The 17,190-nt window shown below is 48.3% G+C and overlaps 27 non-coding genes across 27 annotated transcripts; 12 read left to right on the top strand and 15 right to left on the bottom strand.

Moving 5' to 3' along the window:
* Positions 1-212: 212 nt before the first annotated feature.
* On the bottom strand, positions 213-285 carry trnav-uac (transfer RNA valine (anticodon UAC)). The gene has a single exon. It is a non-coding gene; the product is annotated as a tRNA-Val (tRNA).
* Positions 286-826: 541 nt separating this feature from the next.
* trnag-ucc (transfer RNA glycine (anticodon UCC)) lies at positions 827-898 on the top strand. Its single transcript has one exon. It is a non-coding gene; the product is annotated as a tRNA-Gly (tRNA).
* Positions 899-991: 93 nt separating this feature from the next.
* trnad-guc (transfer RNA aspartic acid (anticodon GUC)) lies at positions 992-1,063 on the bottom strand. Its single transcript has one exon. It is a non-coding gene; the product is annotated as a tRNA-Asp (tRNA).
* A 570-nt stretch (positions 1,064-1,633) lies between these two features.
* On the bottom strand, positions 1,634-1,706 carry trnav-uac (transfer RNA valine (anticodon UAC)). The gene has a single exon. It is a non-coding gene; the product is annotated as a tRNA-Val (tRNA).
* Positions 1,707-2,247: 541 nt separating this feature from the next.
* trnag-ucc (transfer RNA glycine (anticodon UCC)) lies at positions 2,248-2,319 on the top strand. Its single transcript has one exon. It is a non-coding gene; the product is annotated as a tRNA-Gly (tRNA).
* A 1,342-nt stretch (positions 2,320-3,661) lies between these two features.
* On the top strand, positions 3,662-3,733 carry trnag-ucc (transfer RNA glycine (anticodon UCC)). Its single transcript has one exon. It is a non-coding gene; the product is annotated as a tRNA-Gly (tRNA).
* Positions 3,734-4,468: 735 nt separating this feature from the next.
* trnav-uac (transfer RNA valine (anticodon UAC)) lies at positions 4,469-4,541 on the bottom strand. The gene has a single exon. It is a non-coding gene; the product is annotated as a tRNA-Val (tRNA).
* Positions 4,542-5,082: 541 nt separating this feature from the next.
* On the top strand, positions 5,083-5,155 carry trnag-ucc (transfer RNA glycine (anticodon UCC)). The gene has a single exon. It is a non-coding gene; the product is annotated as a tRNA-Gly (tRNA).
* A 736-nt stretch (positions 5,156-5,891) lies between these two features.
* Positions 5,892-5,964, bottom strand: trnav-uac (transfer RNA valine (anticodon UAC)). The gene has a single exon. It is a non-coding gene; the product is annotated as a tRNA-Val (tRNA).
* Positions 5,965-6,505: 541 nt separating this feature from the next.
* Positions 6,506-6,577, top strand: trnag-ucc (transfer RNA glycine (anticodon UCC)). Its single transcript has one exon. It is a non-coding gene; the product is annotated as a tRNA-Gly (tRNA).
* A 93-nt stretch (positions 6,578-6,670) lies between these two features.
* trnad-guc (transfer RNA aspartic acid (anticodon GUC)) lies at positions 6,671-6,742 on the bottom strand. Its single transcript has one exon. It is a non-coding gene; the product is annotated as a tRNA-Asp (tRNA).
* Positions 6,743-7,312: 570 nt separating this feature from the next.
* On the bottom strand, positions 7,313-7,385 carry trnav-uac (transfer RNA valine (anticodon UAC)). The gene has a single exon. It is a non-coding gene; the product is annotated as a tRNA-Val (tRNA).
* Positions 7,386-7,926: 541 nt separating this feature from the next.
* trnag-ucc (transfer RNA glycine (anticodon UCC)) lies at positions 7,927-7,998 on the top strand. Its single transcript has one exon. It is a non-coding gene; the product is annotated as a tRNA-Gly (tRNA).
* A 735-nt stretch (positions 7,999-8,733) lies between these two features.
* Positions 8,734-8,806, bottom strand: trnav-uac (transfer RNA valine (anticodon UAC)). Its single transcript has one exon. It is a non-coding gene; the product is annotated as a tRNA-Val (tRNA).
* Positions 8,807-9,347: 541 nt separating this feature from the next.
* On the top strand, positions 9,348-9,419 carry trnag-ucc (transfer RNA glycine (anticodon UCC)). Its single transcript has one exon. It is a non-coding gene; the product is annotated as a tRNA-Gly (tRNA).
* Positions 9,420-10,154: 735 nt separating this feature from the next.
* Positions 10,155-10,227, bottom strand: trnal-uaa (transfer RNA leucine (anticodon UAA)). Its single transcript has one exon. It is a non-coding gene; the product is annotated as a tRNA-Leu (tRNA).
* Positions 10,228-10,768: 541 nt separating this feature from the next.
* Positions 10,769-10,840, top strand: trnag-ucc (transfer RNA glycine (anticodon UCC)). The gene has a single exon. It is a non-coding gene; the product is annotated as a tRNA-Gly (tRNA).
* A 735-nt stretch (positions 10,841-11,575) lies between these two features.
* Positions 11,576-11,648, bottom strand: trnav-uac (transfer RNA valine (anticodon UAC)). Its single transcript has one exon. It is a non-coding gene; the product is annotated as a tRNA-Val (tRNA).
* Positions 11,649-12,189: 541 nt separating this feature from the next.
* trnag-ucc (transfer RNA glycine (anticodon UCC)) lies at positions 12,190-12,261 on the top strand. Its single transcript has one exon. It is a non-coding gene; the product is annotated as a tRNA-Gly (tRNA).
* Positions 12,262-12,354: 93 nt separating this feature from the next.
* Positions 12,355-12,426, bottom strand: trnad-guc (transfer RNA aspartic acid (anticodon GUC)). The gene has a single exon. It is a non-coding gene; the product is annotated as a tRNA-Asp (tRNA).
* Positions 12,427-12,996: 570 nt separating this feature from the next.
* On the bottom strand, positions 12,997-13,069 carry trnav-uac (transfer RNA valine (anticodon UAC)). Its single transcript has one exon. It is a non-coding gene; the product is annotated as a tRNA-Val (tRNA).
* A 541-nt stretch (positions 13,070-13,610) lies between these two features.
* Positions 13,611-13,682, top strand: trnag-ucc (transfer RNA glycine (anticodon UCC)). Its single transcript has one exon. It is a non-coding gene; the product is annotated as a tRNA-Gly (tRNA).
* Positions 13,683-14,417: 735 nt separating this feature from the next.
* On the bottom strand, positions 14,418-14,490 carry trnav-uac (transfer RNA valine (anticodon UAC)). Its single transcript has one exon. It is a non-coding gene; the product is annotated as a tRNA-Val (tRNA).
* Positions 14,491-15,031: 541 nt separating this feature from the next.
* trnag-ucc (transfer RNA glycine (anticodon UCC)) lies at positions 15,032-15,103 on the top strand. The gene has a single exon. It is a non-coding gene; the product is annotated as a tRNA-Gly (tRNA).
* A 735-nt stretch (positions 15,104-15,838) lies between these two features.
* trnav-uac (transfer RNA valine (anticodon UAC)) lies at positions 15,839-15,911 on the bottom strand. Its single transcript has one exon. It is a non-coding gene; the product is annotated as a tRNA-Val (tRNA).
* Positions 15,912-16,452: 541 nt separating this feature from the next.
* Positions 16,453-16,524, top strand: trnag-ucc (transfer RNA glycine (anticodon UCC)). The gene has a single exon. It is a non-coding gene; the product is annotated as a tRNA-Gly (tRNA).
* Positions 16,525-16,617: 93 nt separating this feature from the next.
* Positions 16,618-16,689, bottom strand: trnad-guc (transfer RNA aspartic acid (anticodon GUC)). Its single transcript has one exon. It is a non-coding gene; the product is annotated as a tRNA-Asp (tRNA).
* Positions 16,690-17,190: the final 501 nt, after the last annotated feature.

Consider the following 17,190-nt stretch of genomic DNA (forward strand, 5'->3'; position numbering starts at 1 on the left):
TCTTTGACCTTGTAAATTCTTATGTTCTTGCCATGACAGGCAAACATCAAATTCTTCCCCAGGGGGAATTAGCTGAAATGGTGGAGCGCTGGCTCAGCGTGTAAGTGGTAGCAGGATTGATGCCTGCATTCTCCAGTGTTCCTTTTAACAGTGTGTCTGCCAGAGAGGCCAAAACGAAAACTAGAACTATAAAAATCCAACCCAAAAGTCACTGTTTCTGCCTGGTTTCGAACCAGGGACCTTTCACGTGTAAAGCAAACGTGATAACCACTACACTACAGAAACCAGGCCCTGGGCAGTTGTGTGCTTGTGTCCTACAATGACAACGACAGGTTTCGGGACCAACGTCCCACCTGAAACTTTGTACCTCGGTCCTTGAAACAGAGTCAACATCGGTGGCTTTTGCAGCGTTGGTGACACAGGTGATAGCATAGCTGCCTCCAAGCTGTTGCCCCGGGTCGGTTTCCAGGCAAACGCAGGACCTTTGGTTCGTCACACTTGGCAAAGATTTGTTTTGTACATTTTTACACTTCTGTCGAAAGAACAGAATAAAAGACAACCTCTCCATCGGGGAATCCAATCCCGGTCTTCCGCGTGAAAGGCATAGATACTGTCCACTTCACTGCTTACGAAGGCATAGCTGGGTCCTATTTTGCATCAGACAACAATGCGGATCAGGGCTGAGGTAGCAGCTCTGCAGTTGTGTGCATCAGCCTGTGAAACTGTTCCTTTCAGCAGTTTGACTCCTTTTGAAAGGAATCTCTTCATCTGTTTGAAGGACTTGGCCAGGTTACTGTGTATTGCACTTTCTGTGGTTAAGTGTGTAGCATTGGTGGTATAGTGGTGAGCATAGCTGCCTTCCAAGCAGTTGACCCGGGTTCGATTCCCGGCCAAAGCATGGCTTTTGGCGCATTGTACTTGGCAACATTTTGCTTTTCAAGCATTGGCCGCCTCTGTCACGTCTGTCGTTAGAACCGAACAAAATCACAATCTCCCCGTCGGGGAATCGAACCCCGGTCTTCCACGTGACAGGCGGAGATACTAACCACTATACTAACGAGGAAGCCCCTGGGTGAGGTTCTTCAGCAACAGATGACAGTACGGATCTGGGCTGAGGTTGCAGATCTGCATCTTTCTGCATCAGTCTGTCATGCTCATTCTTTCAGAAGTCTGACTCCTTGTGAAAGGAAACTCTTTCTCAGTTGAAGGACTTGGTCAGGCATCTCAACATCTCAAATATTGTCAGCAAACACCATGCCCTTGAGTCACTACTGCACAGTGGCTTTTCTTTTCTGAAGCATGACATGGAGTACAAAGGCCAGGCCCCTTTTTTGTCTTTTCGGAAAGACAGGATCCATCGGGATTTGAACTCGGAACGCTAGAATGAAAGTCCAGAGAGCGTAGGCGTGGACTGCTAGCGCTCTTTGACCTTGTAAATTGTTATGTTCTTGCCATGACAGGCAAACATCAAATTCTTCCCCAGGGGTAATTAGCTCAAATGGTGGAGCGCTGGCTCAGTGTGTAAGTGGTAGCAGGATCGATGCCTGCATTCTCCAGTGTTCCTTTTAACAGTATGTCCGCCAGAGAGGCCAAAACGAAAACTAGAACTATCAAAATCCAACCCAAAAGGCATTGTTTCTGCCTGGTTTCGAACCAGGGACCTTTCGCGTGTAAAGCGAACGTGATAACCACTACACTACAGAAACCAGGTCCTGGGAAGTCGTGTGCTTGTGTGCTACAATGACAACGACAGGTTTCGGGACCAACGTCCCACCTGAAACTTTGTACCTCGGTCCTTGAAACAGAGTCAACATCGGTGGCTTTTGCAGCGTTGGTGACACAGGTGATAGCATAGCTGCCTCCAAGCTGTTGCCCCGGGTCGGTTTCCAGGCAAACGCAGGACCTTTGGTTCGTCATACTTGGCAAAGATTTGTTTCGTACATTTTTACACTTCTGTCGAAAGAACAGAATAAAAGACAACCTCTCCTTCGGGGAATCCAATCCCGGTCTTCCGCGTGAAAGGCATAGATACTGTCCACTTCACTGCTTACGAAGGCATAGCTGGGTCCTATTTTGCATCAGACAACAATGCGGATCAGGGCTGAGGTAGCAGCTCTGCAGTTGTGTGCATCAGCCTGTCAAGCTGTTCCTTTCAGCAGTTTGACTCCTTTTGAAAGGAATCTCTTCATCTGTTTGAAGGACTTGGCCAGGTTACTGTGTATTGCACTTTCTGTGGTTGCGTGTTTAGCATTGGTGGTATAGTGGTGAGCATAGCTGCCTTCCAAGCAGTTGACCCGGGTTCGATTCCCGGCCAATGCATGGCTTTTGGCGCATTGTACTTGGCAACATTTTGCTTTTCAAGGTTTGGCTGCCTCTGTCACGTCTGTCGTTAGAACCGAAAAAAATCACGATCTCCCCGTCGGGGAATCAAACCCCGGTCTTCCGCGTGACAGGCGGAGATACTATCCACTATACTAACGAGGAAGCCGCTGGGTGAGGTTCTTCTGCAACAGGTGACAGTGCGGATCTGGGCTGAGGTAGCAGCTCTGCAGTTGTGTGCATCACCCTGTCAAGCTGTTCCTTTCAGCAGTTTGACTCCTTTTGAAAGGAATCTCTTTCTCAGTTGAAGGACTTGGTCAGGCATCTCAACATCTCAAATATTGTCAGCAAACACCATGCCCTTGAGTCACTACTGCACAATGGCTTTTCTTTTCTGAAGCATGACATGGAGTACAAAGGCCACGCCCCTTTTTTGTCTTTTCGGAAAGACAGGATCCATCGGGATTTGAACGCTAGAATGAAAGTCCAGAGAGTGTAGGCGTGGACTGCCAGCGCTCTTTGACCTTGTAAATTGTTATGTTCTTGCCATGACAGGCAAACATCAAATTCTTCCCCAGGGGTAATTAGCTCAAATGGTGGAGCGCTGGCTCAGCGTGTAAGTGGTAGCAGGATCGATGCCTGCATTCTCCAGTGTTCCTTTTAACAGTGTGTCCGCCAGAGAGGCCAAAACGAAAACTAGAACTATCAAAATCCAACCCAAAAGTCATTGTTTCTGCCTGGTTTCAAACAAGGGACCTTTCACGTGTAAAGCAAATGTGATAACCACTACACTACAGAAACCAGGCCCTGGGCAGTTGTGTGCTTGTGTCCTACAATGACAACGACAGGTTTCGGGACCAACGTCCCACCTGAAACTTTGTACCTCGGTCCTTGAAACAGAGTCAACATCGGTGGCTTTTGCAGCGTTGGTGACACAGGTGATAGCATAGCTGCCTCCAAGCTGTTGCCCCGGGTCGGTTTCCAGGCAAACGCAGGACCTTTGGTTCGTCACACTTGGCAAAGATTTGTTTCGTACATTTTTACACTTCTGTCGAAAGAACAGAATAAAAGACAACCTCTCCATCGGGGAATCCAATCCCGGTCTTCCGCGTGAAAGGCATAGATACTGTCCACTTCACTGCTTACGAAGGCATAGCTGGGTCCTATTTTGCATCAGACAACAATGCGGATCAGGGCTGAGGTAGCAGCTCTGCAGTTGTGTGCATCAGCCTGTGAAACTGTTCCTTTCAGCAGTTTGACTCCTTTTGAAAGGAATCTCTTCATCTGTTTGAAGGACTTGGCCAGGTTACTGTGTATTGCACTTTCTGTGGTTAAGTGTGTAGCATTGGTGGTATAGTGGTGAGCATAGCTGCCTTCCAAGCAGTTGACCCGGGTTCAATTCCCGGCCAATGCATTGCTTTTGGCGCATTGTACTTGGCAACATTTTGCTTTTCAAGCTTTGGCCGCCTCTGTCACGTCTGTCGTTAGAACCGAAAAAAATCACAATCTCCCCGTCGGGGAATCGAACCCCGGTCTTCCACGTGACAGGCGGAGATACTATCCACTATACTAACGAGGAAGCCCCTGGGTGATGTTCTTCAGCAACAGATGACAGTACGGATCTGGGCTGAGGTTGCAGATCTGCATCTTTCTGCATCAGTCTGTCATGCTCATTCTTTCAGAAGTCTGACTCCTTGTGAAAGGAAACTCTTTCTCAGTTGAAGGACTTGGTCAGGCGTCTCAACATCTCAAATATTGTCAGCAAACACCATGCCCTTGAGTCACTACTGCACAGTGGCTTTTCTTTTCTGAAGCATGACATGGAGTACAAAGGCCACGCCCCTTTTTTGTCTTTTCGGAAAGACAGGATCCATCGGGATTTGAACTCGGAACGCTAGAATGAAAGTCCAGAGAGTGTAGGCGTGGACTGCCAGCGCTCTTTGACCTTGTAAATTGTTATGTTCTTGCCATGACAGGCAAACATCAAATTCTTCCCCAGGGGTAATTAGCTCAAATGGTGGAGCGCTGGCTCAGCGTGTAAGTGGTAGCAGGATCGATGCCTGCATTCTCCAGTGTTCCTTTTAACAGTGTGTCCGCCAGAGAGGCCAAAACGAAAACTAGAACTATCGAAATCCAACCCAAAGGTCATTGTTTCTGCCTGGTTTCGAACCAGGGACCTTTCGCGTGTAAAGCAAACTTGATAACCACTACACTACAGAAACCAGGCCCTGGGCAGTTGTGTGCTTGTGTCCTACAATGACAACGACAGGTTTCGGGACCAACGTCCCACCTGAAACTTTGTACCTCGGTCCTTGAAACAGAGTCAACATCGGTGGCTTTTGCAGCGTTGGTGACACAGGTGATAGCATAGCTGCCTCCAAGCTGTTGCCCCGGGTCGGTTTCCAGGCAAACGCAGGACCTTTGGTTCGTCACACTTGGCAAAGATTTGTTTCGTACATTTTTACACTTCTGTCGAAAGAACAGAATAAAAGACAACCTCTCCATCGGGGAATCCAATCCTGGTCTTCCACGTGAAAGGCATAGATACTGTCCACTTCACTGCTTACGAAGGCATAGCTGGGTCCTATTTTGCATCAGACAACAGTGCGGATCAGGGCTGAGGTAGCAGCTCTGCAGTTGTGTGCATCAGCCTGTCAAGCTGTTCCTTTCAGCAGTTTGACTCCTTTTGAAAGGAATCTCTTCATCTGTTTGAAGGACTTGGCCAGGTTACTGTGTATTGCACTTTCTGTGGTTAAGTGTGTAGCATTGGTGGTATAGTGGTGAGCATAGCTGCCTTCCAAGCAGTTGACCCGGGGTTCGATTCCCGGCCAATGCATGGCTTTTGGCGCATTGTACTTGGCAACATTTTGCTTTTCAAGCTTTGGCCGCCTCTGTCACGTCTGTCGTTAGAACCGAAAAAAAATCACAATCTCCCTGTAGGGGATTCGAAACCAGGTCTTCCGCGTGACAGGCGGAGACACTATCCACTATACTAATGAGGACACCCCTGGGTGAGGTTCTTCAGCAACAGATGACAGTACGGATCTGGGCTGAGGTTGCAGATCTGCATCTTTCTGCATCAGTCTGTCATGCTCATTCTTTCAGAAGTCTGACTCCTTGTGAAAGGAAACTCTTTCTCAGTTGAAGGACTTGGTCAGGCATCTCAACATCTCAAATATTGTCAGCAAACACCATGCCCTTGAGTCACTACTGCACAGTGGCTTTTCTTTTCTGAAGCATGACATGGAGTACAAAGGCCACGCCCCTTTTTTGTCTTTTCGGAAAGACAGGATCCATCGGGATTTGAACTCGGAACGCTAGAATGAAAGTCCAGAGAGTGTAGGCGTGGACTGCCAGCGCTCTTTGACCTTGTAAATTGTTATGTTCTTGCCATGACAGGCAAACATCAAATTCTTCCCCAGGGGTAATTAGCTCAAATGGTGGAGCGCTGGCTCAGCGTGTAAGTGGTAGCAGGATCGATGCCTGCATTCTCCAGTGTTCCTTTTAACAGTGTGTCCGCCAGAGAGGCCAAAACGAAAACTAGAACTATCGAAATCCAACCCAAAGGTCATTGTTTCTGCCTGGTTTCGAACCAGGGACCTTTCGCATGTAAAGCAAACTTGATAACCACTACACTACAGAAACCAGGCCCTGGGCAGTTGTGTGCTTGTGTCCTACAATGACAACGACAGGTTTCGGGACCAACGTCCCACCTGAAACTTTGTACCTCGGTCCTTGAAACAGAGTCAACATCGGTGGCTTTTGCAGTGTTGGTGACACAGGTGATAGCATAGCTGCCTCCAAGCTGTTGCCCCGGGTCGGTTTCCAGGCAAACGCAGGACCTTTGGTTCGTCACACTTGGCAAAGATTTGTTTCGTACATTTTTACACTTCTGTCGAAAGAACAGAATAAAAGACAACCTCTCCATCGGGGAATCCAATCCCGGTCTTCCGCGTGAAAGGCATAGATACTGTCCACTTCACTGCTTACGAAGGCATAGCTGGGTCCTATTTTGCATCAGACAACAATGCGGATCAGGGCTGAGGTAGCAGCTCTGCAGTTGTGTGCATCAGCCTGTGAAACTGTTCCTTTCAGCAGTTTGACTCCTTTTGAAAGGAATCTCTTCATCTGTTTGAAGGACTTGGCCAGGTTACTGTGTATTGCACTTTCTGTGGTTAAGTGTGTCGCATTGGTGGTATAGTGGTGAGCATAGCTGCCTTCCAAGCAGTTGACCCGGGTTCGATTCCCGGCCAATGCATGGCTTTTGGCGCATTGTACTTGGCAACATTTTGCTTTTCAAGCTTTGGCCGCCTCTGTCACGTCTGTCGTTAGAACCGAAAAAAATCACAATCTCCCCGTCGGGGAATCGAACCCCGGTCTTCCACGTGACAGGCGGAGATACTAACCACTATACTAACGAGGAAGCCCCTGGGTGAGGTTCTTCAGCAACAGATGACAGTACGGATCTGGGCTGAGGTTGCAGATCTGCATCTTTCTGCATCAGTCTGTCATGCTCATTCTTTCAGAAGTCTGACTCCTTGTGAAAGGAAACTCTTTCTCAGTTGAAGGACTTGGTCAGGCATCTCAACATCTCAAATATTGTCAGCAAACACCATGCCCTTGAGTCACTACTGCACAGTGGCTTTTCTTTTCTGAAGCATGACATGGAGTACAAAGGCCACGCCCCTTTTTTGTCTTTTCGGAAAGACAGGATCCATCGGGATTTGAACTCGGAACGCTAGAATGAAAGTCCAGAGAGTGTAGGCGTGGACTGCCAGCGCTCTTTGACCTTGTAAATTGTTATGTTCTTGCCATGACAGGCAAACATCAAATTCTTCCCCAGGGGTAATTAGCTCAAATGGTGGAGCGCTGGCTCAGCGTGTAAGTGGTAGCAGGATCAATGCCTGCATTCTCCAGTGTTCCTTTTAACAGTGTGTCCGCCAGAGAGGCCAAAACGAAAACTAGAACTATCAAAATCCAACCCAAAAGTCATTGTTTCTGCCTGGTTTCGAACCAGGGACCTTTCGCGTGTAAAGCGAATGTGATAACCACTACACTACAGAAACCAGGCCCTGGGCAGTTGTGTGCTTGTGTCCTACAATGACAACGACAGGTTTCGGGACCAACGTCCCACCTGAAACTTTGTACCTCGGTCCTTGAAACAGAGTCAACATCGGTGGCTTTTGCAGCGTTGGTGACACAGGTGATAGCATAGCTGCCTCCAAGCTGTTGCCCCGGGTCGGTTTCCAGGCAAACGCAGGACCTTTGGTTCGTCACACTTGAAAAAGATTTGTTTCGTACATTTTTACACTTCTATCGAAAGAACAGAATAAAAGACAACCTCTCCATCGGGGAATCCAATCCCGGTCTTCCGCGTGAAAGGCATAGATACTGTCCACTTCACTGCTTACGAAGGCATAGCTGGGTCCTATTTTGCATCAGACAACAATGCGGATCAGGGCTGAGGTAGCAGCTCTGCAGTTGTGTGCATCAGCCTGTGAAACTGTTCCTTTCAGCAGTTTGACTCCTTTTGAAAGGAATCTCTTCATCTGTTTGAAGGACTTGGCCAGCTTACTGTGTATTGCACTTTCTGTGGTTAAGTGTGCAGCATTGGTGGTATAGTGGTGAGCATAGCTGCCTTCCAAGCAGTTGACCCGGGTTCGATTCCCGGCCAATGCATGGCTTTTGGCGCATTGTACTTGGCAACATTTTGCTTTTCAAGCTTTGGCCGCCTCTGTCACGTCTGTCGTTAGAACCAAAAAAAATCACAATCTCCCCGTCGGGGAATCGAACCCCGGTCTTCCGCGCGACAGGCGGAGATACTATCCACTATACTAACGATGAAGCCCCTGGGTGAGGTTCTTCAGCAACAGATGACAGTACGGATCTGGGCTGAGGTTGCAGATCTGCATCTTTCTGCATCAGTCTGTCATGCTCATTCTTTCAGAAGTCTGACTCCTTGTGAAAGGAAACTCTTTCTCAGTTGAAGGACTTGGTCAGGCATCTCAACATCTCAAATATTGTCAGCAAACACCATGCCCTTGAGTCACTACTGCACAGTGGCTTTTCTTTTCTGAAGCATGACATGGAGTACAAAGGCCACGCCCCTTTTTTGTCTTTTCGGAAAGACAGGATCCATCGGGATTTGAACTCGGAACGCTAGAATGAAAGTCCAGAGAGTGTAGGCGTGGACTGCCAGCGCTCTTTGACCTTGTAAATTGTTATGTTCTTGCCATGACAGGCAAACATCAAATTCTTCCCCAGGGGTAATTAGCTCAAATGGTGGAGCGCTGGCTCAGCGTGTAAGTGGTAGCAGGATCGATGCCTGCATTCTCCAGTGTTCCTTTTAACAGTGTGTCCGCCAGAGAGGCCAAAACGAAAACTAGAACTATCAAAATCCAACCCAAAAGCCACTGTTTCTGCCTGGTTTCAAACCAGGGACCTTTCGCGTGTAAAGCGAATGTGATAACCACTACACTACAGAAACCAGGCCCTGGGCAGTTGTGTGCTTGTGTCCTACAATGACAACGACAGGTTTCGGGACCAACGTCCCACCTGAAACTTTGTACCTCGGTCCTTGAAACAGAGTCAACATCGGTGGCTTTTGCAGCGTTGGTGACACAGGTGATAGCATAGCTGCCTCCAAGCTGTTGCCCCGGGTCGGTTTCCAGGCAAACGCAGGACCTTTGGTTCGTCACACTTGGCAAAGATTTGTTTCGTACATTTTTACACTTCTGTCGAAAGAACAGAATAAAAGACAACCTCTCCATCGGGGAATCCAATCCCGGTCTTCCGCGTGAAAGGCATAGATACTGTCCACTTCACTGCTTACGAAGGCATAGCTGGGTCCTATTTTGCATCAGACAACAATGCGGATCAGGGCTGAGGTAGCAGCTCTGCAGTTGTGTGCATCAGCCTGTGAAACTGTTCCTTTCAGCAGTTTGACTCCTTTTGAAAGGAATCTCTTCATCTGTTTGAAGGACTTGGCCAGGTTACTGTGTATTGCACTTTCTGTGGTTAAGTGTGTAGCATTGGTGGTATAGTGGTGAGCATAGCTGCCTTCCAAGCAGTTGACCCGGGTTCGATTCCCGGCCAATGCATGGCTTTTGGCGCATTGTACTTGGCAACATTTTGCTTTTCAAGCTTTGGCCGCCTCTGTCACGTCTGTCGTTAGAACCGAAAAAAATCACAATCTGCCCGTCGGGGAATCGAACCCCGGTCTTCCACGTGACAGGCGGAGATACTAACCACTATACTAACGAGGAAGCCCCTGGGTGAGGTTCTTCAGCAACAGATGACAGTACGGATCTGGGCTGAGGTTGCAGATCTGCATCTTTCTGCATCAGTCTGTCATGCTCATTCTTTCAGAAGTCTGACTCCTTGTGAAAGGAAACTCTTTCTCAGTTGAAGGACTTGGTCAGGCATCTCAACATCTCAAATATTGTCAGCAAACACCATGCCCTTGAGTCACTACTGCACAGTGGCTTTTCTTTTCTGAAGCATGACATGGAGTACAAAGGCCACGCCCCTTTTTTGTCTTTTCGGAAAGACAGGATCCATCGGGATTTGAACTCGGAACGCTAGAATGAAAGTCCAGAGAGTGTAGGCGTGGACTGCCAGCGCTCTTTGACCTTGTAAATTGTTATGTTCTTGCCATGACAGGCAAACATCAAATTCTTCCCCAGGGGTAATTAGCTCAAATGGTGGAGCGCTGGCTCAGCGTGTAAGTGGTAGCAGGATCGATGCCTGCATTCTCCAGTGTTCCTTTTAACAGTGTGTCCGCCAGAGAGGCCAAAACGAAAACTAGAACTATCAAAATCCAACCCAAAAGTCATTGTTTCTGCCTGGTTTCGAACCAGGGACCTTTCGCGTTTATAGCGAATGTGATAACCACTACACTACAGAAACCAGGCCCTGGGCAGTTGTGTGCTTGTGTCCTACAATGACAACGACAGGTTTCGGGACCAACGTCCCACCTGAAACTTTGTACCTCGGTCCTTGAAACAGAGTCAACATCGGTGGCTTTTGCAGCGTTGGTGACACAGGTGATAGCATAGCTGCCTCCAAGCTGTTGCCCCGGGTCGGTTTCCAGGCAAACGCAGGACCTTTGGTTCGTCACACTTGGCAAAGATTTGTTTCGTACATTTTTACACTTCTATCGAAAGAACAGAATAAAAGACAACCTCTCCATCGGGGAATCCAATCCCGGTCTTCCGCGTGAAAGGCATAGATACTGTCCACTTCACTGCTTACGAAGGCATAGCTGGGTCCTATTTTGCATCAGACAACAATGCGGATCAGGGCTGAGGTAGCAGCTCTGCAGTTGTGTGCATCAGCCTGTGAAACTGTTCCTTTCAGCAGTTTGACTCCTTTTGAAAGGAATCTCTTCATCTGTTTGAAGGACTTGGCCAGCTTACTGTGTATTGCACTTTCTGTGGTTAAGTGTGTAGCATTGGTGGTATAGTGGTGAGCATAGCTGCCTTCCAAGCAGTTGACCCGGGTTCGATTCCCGGCCAATGCATGGCTTTTGGCGCATTGTACTTGGCAACATTTTGCTTTTCAAGCTTTGGCCGCCTCTGTCACGTCTGTCGTTAGAACCGAAAAAAGTCACAATCTCCCCGTCAGGGAATCGAACCCCGGACTTCCGCGCGACAGGCGGAGATACTATCCACTATACTAACGATGAAGCCCCTGGGTGAGGTTCTTCAGCAACAGATGACAGTACGGATCTGGGCTGAGGTTGCAGATCTGCATCTTTCTGCATCAGTCTGTCATGCTCATTCTTTCAGAAGTCTGACTCCTTGTGAAAGGAAACTCTTTCTCAGTTGAAGGACTTGGTCAGGCATCTCAACATCTCAAATATTGTCAGCAAACACCATGCCCTTGAGTCACTACTGCACAGTGGCTTTTCTTTTCTGAAGCATGACATGGAGTACAAAGGCCACGCCCCTTTTTTGTCTTTTCGGAAAGACAGGATCCATCGGGATTTGAACTCGGAACGCTAGAATGAAAGTCCAGAGAGTGTAGGCGTGGACTGCCAGCGCTCTTTGACCTTGTAAATTGTTATGTTCTTGCCATGACAGGCAAACATCAAATTCTTCCCCAGGGGTAATTAGCTCAAATGGTGGAGCGCTGGCTCAGCGTGTAAGTGGTAGCAGGATCGATGCCTGCATTCTCCAGTGTTCCTTTTAACAGTGTGTCCGCCAGAGAGGCCAAAACGAAAACTAGAACTATCAAAATCCAACCCAAAAGCCACTGTTTCTGCCTGGTTTCGAACCAGGGACCTTTCGCGTGTAAAGCGAATGTGATAACCACTACACTACAGAAACCAGGCCCTGGGCAGTTGTGTGCTTGTGTCCTACAATGACAACGACAGGTTTCGGGACCAACGTCCCACCTGAAACTTTGTACCTCGGTCCTTGAAACAGAGTCAACATCGGTGGCTTTTGCAGCGTTGGTGACACAGGTGATAGCATAGCTGCCTCCAAGCTGTTGCCCCGGGTCGGTTTCCAGGCAAACGCAGGACCTTTGGTTCGTCACACTTGGCAAAGATTTGTTTCGTACATTTTTACACTTCTGTCGAAAGAACAGAATAAAAGACAACCTCTCCATCGGGGAATCCAATCCCGGTCTTCCGCGTGAAAGGCATAGATACTGTCCACTTCACTGCTTACGAAGGCATAGCTGGGTCCTATTTTGCATCAGACAACAATGCGGATCAGGGCTGAGGTAGCAGCTCTGCAGTTGTGTGCATCAGCCTGTGAAACTGTTCCTTTCAGCAGTTTGACTCCTTTTGAAAGGAATCTCTTCATCTGTTTGAAGGACTTGGCCAGCTTACTGTGTATTGCACTTTCTGTGGTTAAGTGTGTAGCATTGGTGGTATAGTGGTGAGCATAGCTGCCTTCCAAGCAGTTGACCCGGGTTCGATTCCCGGCCAATGCATGGCTTTTGGCGCATTGTACTTGGCAACATTTTGCTTTTCAAGCTTTGGCCGCCTCTGTCACGTCTGTCGTTAGAACCGAAAAAAATCACAATCTCCCCGTCGGGGAATCGAACCCCGGTCTTCCGCGTGACAGGCGGAGATACTATCCACTATACTAACGAGGAAGCCCCTGGGTGATGTTCTTCAGCAACAGATGACAGTACGGATCTGGGCTGAGGTTGCAGATCTGCATCTTTCTGCATCAGTCTGTCATGCTCATTCTTTCAGAAGTCTGACTCCTTGTGAAAGGAAACTCTTTCTCAGTTGAAGGACTTGGTCAGGCATCTCAACATCTCAAATATTGTCAGCAAACACCATGCCCTTTAGTCACTACTGCACAGTGGCTTTTCTTTTCTGAAGCATGACATGGAGTACAAAGGCCACGCCCCTTTTTTGTCTTTTCGGAAAGACAGGATCCATCGGGATTTGAACTCGGAACGCTAGAATGAAAGTCCAGAGAGCGTAGGCGTGGACTGCTAGCGCTCTTTGACCTTGTAAATTGTTATGTTCTTGCCATGACAGGCAAACATCAAATTCTTCCCCAGGGGTAATTAGCTCAAATGGTGGAGCGCTGGCTCAGCGTGTAAGTGGTAGCAGGATCGATGCCTGCATTCTCCAGTGTTCCTTTTAACAGTATGTCCGCCAGAGAGGCCAAAACGAAAACTAGAACTATCAAAATCCAACCCAAAAGGCATTGTTTCTGCCTGGTTTCGAACCAGGGACCTTTTGCGTGTAAAGCGAACGTGATAACCACTACACTACAGAAACCAGGCCCTGGGCAGTTGTGTGCTTGTGTGCTACAATGACAACGACAGGTTTCGGGACCAACGTCCCACCTGAAACTTTGTACCTCGGTCCTTGAAACAGAGTCAACATCGGTGGCTTTTGCAGCGTTGGTGACACAGGTGATAGCATAGCTGCCTCCAAACTGTTGCCCCGGGTCGGTTTCCAGGCAAACGCAGGACCTTTGGTTCGTCATACTTGGCAAAGATTTGTTTCGTACATTTTTACACTTCTGTCGAAAGAACAGAATAAAAGACAACCTCTCCTTCGGGGAATCCAATCCTGGTCTTCCGCGTGAAAGGCATAGATACTGTCCACTTCACTGCTTACGAAGGCATAGCTGGGTCCTATTTTGCATCAGACAACAATGCGGATCAGGGCTGAGGTAGCAGCTCTGCAGTTGTGTGCATCAGCCTGTCAAGCTGTTCCTTTCAGCAGTTTGACTCCTTTTGAAAGGAATCTCTTCATCTGTTTGAAGGACTTGGTCAGGTTACTGTGTATTGCACTTTCTGTGGTTGCGTGTGTAGGATTGGTGGTATAGTGGTGAGCATAGCTGCCTTCCAAGCAGTTGACCCGGGTTCGATTCCCGGCCAATGCATGGCTTTTGGCGTATTGTACTTGGCAACATTTTGCTTTTCAAGCTTTGGCCGCCTCTGTCACGTCTGTCGTTAGAACCGAAAAAAATCACAATCTCCCCGTCGGGGAATCGAACCCCGGACTTCCGCGCGACAGGCGGAGATACTATCCACTATACTAACGATGAAGCCCCTGGGTGAGGTTCTTCAGCAACAGATGACAGTACGGATCTGGGCTGAGGTTGCAGATCTGCATCTTTCTGCATCAGTCTGTCATGCTCATTCTTTCAGAAGTCTGACTCCTTGTGAAAGGAAACTCTTTCTCAGTTGAAGGACTTGGTCAGGCATCTCAACATCTCAAATATTGTCAGCAAACACCATGCCCTTGAGTCACTACTGCACAGTGGCTTTTCTTTTCTGAAGCATGACATGGAGTACAAAGGCCACGCCCCTTTTTTGTCTTTTCGGAAAGACAGGATCCATCGGGATTTGAACTCGGAACGCTAGAATGAAAGTCCAGAGAGTGTAGGCGTGGACTGCCAGCGCTCTTTGACCTTGTAAATTGTTATGTTCTTGCCATGACAGGCAAACATCAAATTCTTCCCCAGGGGTAATTAGCTCAAATGGTGGAGCGCTGGCTCAGCGTGTAAGTGGTAGCAGGATCGATGCCTGCATTCTCCAGTGTTCCTTTTAACAGTGTGTCCGCCAGAGAGGCCAAAACGAAAACTAGAACTATCAAAATCCAACCCAAAAGCCACTGTTTCTGCCTGGTTTCGAACCAGGGACCTTTCGCGTGTAAAGCGAATGTGATAACCACTACACTACAGAAACCAGGACCTGGGCAGTTGTGTGCTTGTGTCCTACAATGACAACGACAGGTTTCGGGACCAACGTCCCACCTGAAACTTTGTACCTCGGTCCTTGAAACAGAGTCAACATCGGTGGCTTTTGCAGCGTTGGTGACACAGGTGATAGCATAGCTGCCTCCAAGCTGTTGCCCCGGGTCGGTTTCCAGGCAAACGCAGGACCTTTGGTTCGTCACACTTGGCAAAGATTTGTTTCGTACATTTTTACACTTCTGTCGAAAGAACAGAATAAAAGACAACCTCTCCATCGGGGAATCCAATCCCGGTCTTCCGCGTGAAAGGCATAGATACTGTCCACTTCACTGCTTACGAAGGCATAGCTGGGTCCTATTTTGCATCAGACAACAATGCGGATCAGGGCTGAGGTAGCAGCTCTGCAGTTGTGTGCATCAGCCTGTGAAACTGTTCCTTTCAGCAGTTTGACTCCTTTTGAAAGGAATCTCTTCATCTGTTTGAAGGACTTGGTCAGGTTACTGTGTATTGCACTTTCTGTGGTTGCGTGTGTAGGATTGGTGGTATAGTGGTGAGCATAGCTGCCTTCCAAGCAGTTGACCCGGGTTCGATTCCCGGCCAATGCATGGCTTTTGGCGTATTGTACTTGGCAACATTTTGCTTTTCAAGCTTTGGCCGCCTCTGTCACGTCTGTCGTTAGAACCGAAAAAAATCACAATCTCCCCGTCGGGGAATCGAACCCCGGACTTCCGCGCGACAGGCGGAGATACTATCCACTATACTAACGATGAAGCCCCTGGGTGAGGTTCTTCAGCAACAGATGACAGTACGGATCTGGGCTGAGGTTGCAGATCTGCATCTTTCTGCATCAGTCTGTCATGCTCATTCTTTCAGAAGTCTGACTCCTTGTGAAAGGAAACTCTTTCTCAGTTGAAGGACTTGGTCAGGCATCTCAACATCTCAAATATTGTCAGCAAACACCATGCCCTTGAGTCACTACTGCACAGTGGCTTTTCTTTTCTGAAGCATGACATGGAGTACAAAGGCCACGCCCCTTTTTTGTCTTTTCGGAAAGACAGGATCCATCGGGATTTGAACTCGGAACGCTAGAATGAAAGTCCAGAGAGTGTAGGCGTGGACTGCCAGCGCTCTTTGACCTTGTAAATTGTTATGTTCTTGCCATGACAGGCAAACATCAAATTCTTCCCCAGGGGTAATTAGCTCAAATGGTGGAGCGCTGGCTCAGCGTGTAAGTGGTAGCAGGATCGATGCCTGCATTCTCCAGTGTTCCTTTTAACAGTGTGTCCGCCAGAGAGGCCAAAACGAAAACTAGAACTATCAAAATCCAACCCAAAAGCCACTGTTTCTGCCTGGTTTCGAACCAGGGACCTTTCGCGTGTAAAGCGAATGTGATAACCACTACACTACAGAAACCAGGACCTGGGCAGTTGTGTGCTTGTGTCCTACAATGACAACGACAGGTTTCGGGACCAACGTCCCACCTGAAACTTTGTACCTCGGTCCTTGAAACAGAGTCAACATCGGTGGCTTTTGCAGCGTTGGTGACACAGGTGATAGCATAGCTGCCTCCAAGCTGTTGCCCCGGGTCGGTTTCCAGGCAAACGCAGGACCTTTGGTTCGTCACACTTGGCAAAGATTTGTTTCGTACATTTTTACACTTCTGTCGAAAGAACAGAATAAAAGACAACCTCTCCATCGGGGAATCCAATCCCGGTCTTCCGCGTGAAAGGCATAGATACTGTCCACTTCACTGCTTACGAAGGCATAGCTGGGTCCTATTTTGCATCAGACAACAATGCGGATCAGGGCTGAGGTAGCAGCTCTGCAGTTGTGTGCATCAGCCTGTGAAACTGTTCCTTTCAGCAGTTTGACTCCTTTTGAAAGGAATCTCTTCATCTGTTTGAAGGACTTGGCCAGGTTACTGTGTATTGCACTTTCTGTGGTTAAGTGTGTAGCATTGGTGGTATAGTGGTGAGCATAGCTGCCTTCCAAGCAGTTGACCCGGGTTCGATTCCCGGCCAATGCATGGCTTTTGGCGCATTGTACTTGGCAACATTTTGCTTTTCAAGCTTTGGGCGCCTCTGTCACGTCTGTCGTTAGAACCGAAAAAAATCACAATCTCCCCGTCGGGGAATCGAACCCCGGTCTTCCACGTGACAGGCGGAGATACTAACCACTATACTAACGAGGAAGTCCCTGGGTGAGGTTCTTCAGCAACAGATGACAGTACGGATCTGGGCTGAGGTTGCAGATCTGCATCTTTCTGCATCAGTCTGTCATGCTCATTCTTTCAGAAGTCTGACTCCTTGTGAAAGGAAACTCTTTCTCAGTTGAAGGACTTGGTCAGGCATCTCAACATCTCAAATATTGTCAGCAAACACCATGCCCTTGAGTCACTACTGCACAGTGGCTTTTCTTTTCTGAAGCATGACATGGAGTACAAAGGCCACGCCCCTTTTTTGTCTTTTCGGAAAGACAGGATCCATCGGGATTTGAACTCGGAACGCTAGAATGAAAGTCCAGAGAGTGTAGGCGTGGACTGCCAGCGCTCTTTGACCTTGTAAATTGTTATGTTCTTGCCATGACAGGCAAACATCAAATTCTTCCCCAGGGGTAATTAGCTCAAATGGTGGAGCGCTGGCTCAGCGTGTAAGTGGTAGCAGGATCGATGCCTGCATTCTCCAGTGTTCCT

The sequence above is a fragment of the Salminus brasiliensis genome, chromosome 2 (genome assembly GCF_030463535.1).
Source record: "Salminus brasiliensis chromosome 2, fSalBra1.hap2, whole genome shotgun sequence".
Classification (NCBI taxonomy): Eukaryota; Metazoa; Chordata; class Actinopteri; order Characiformes; family Bryconidae; genus Salminus; species Salminus brasiliensis.